Source organism: Aplysia californica, unplaced genomic scaffold (assembly GCF_000002075.1).
Source record: "Aplysia californica isolate F4 #8 unplaced genomic scaffold, AplCal3.0 scaffold00901, whole genome shotgun sequence".
Taxonomy (NCBI): domain Eukaryota; kingdom Metazoa; phylum Mollusca; class Gastropoda; order Aplysiida; family Aplysiidae; genus Aplysia; species Aplysia californica.
In genome coordinates this window covers 52146-53097 of record NW_004798171.1, presented here as the reverse complement: position 1 = coordinate 53097, position 952 = coordinate 52146, and positions in this window count along the sequence as shown.

Sequence of the window (952 nt, the reverse complement as noted above, 5' to 3'; positions counted from 1 at the left end):
ATTTATATTTTTTGGAATGAACGCAAAAGTGAACCCAAAGACACACCCCTACCTGTGTCACTTTCTCTGGTTTTGTATTTTTAATCGTCTCGCTTACACTAATGTTATCGTAAATAGGTAACACGGCTCTTTGGTGTAAAAGTTAGGCTCTTGGTCACTGCATGCAGTAGACATCAGTTCAAATCCCGTATGAGGACGGTTTTCTAATTCAAGTGCATGTATCTCCGTCTGTCTGCTGGGATGTTGTATCTCTCTCAGCCCGGTTTGTTCGTCCTGTCAGGCACGATAGAAAAACCCAGCAGTTCCTAAATTATAATCTAAATTGTGAAGACGGATGCATAAAGCATCTACAAATATAAGGCGTCATTTGATGTGCTGGATGGCCGTAAAACTTACATCAAACACAAACCCGGACTCGTGACATTACCTCTAGCATTTTGCTTGTAACCGTTTGTCTTATTCAACTGTTATCGTAATAAGAAAATAAATCATTAAAAAAGATTAAGATTATCTAGGCTGGAATGTATAATGTATAGCGCCCACATCTCCTTTGTGGGAAAGAAGATGAGACGTCTATACATAAGCTATTAAGGGGAAAAAACATGGAAAATTAGGATTTATTACCAATTTCATCTTTATAATATTGTGTAAAAAAATACACATGAAAATAAAAACCCAACCCATTCTGATCGAACGAGATCCCAGGCAGCCAAAGTGGTTAGGGGCATTATGCGCTAGCGAACTCCGCTTTTCTGGGCTTCAGAGAATTTTAAAAGGGGAAAAGAAACTGATATTGGGTTTAAGAAAGGAGATGCTGATTAGCGCAATAATCAGTCTTTTAGTGTGTTGTAAGACAAACAGACAAAAATAAAAGAGAGATCACTCAGAAAGCAAGGCTTATGAGTAGCACCTTGAAACAACCATCAGTGATCATGATAAAGGAACGGGGGGG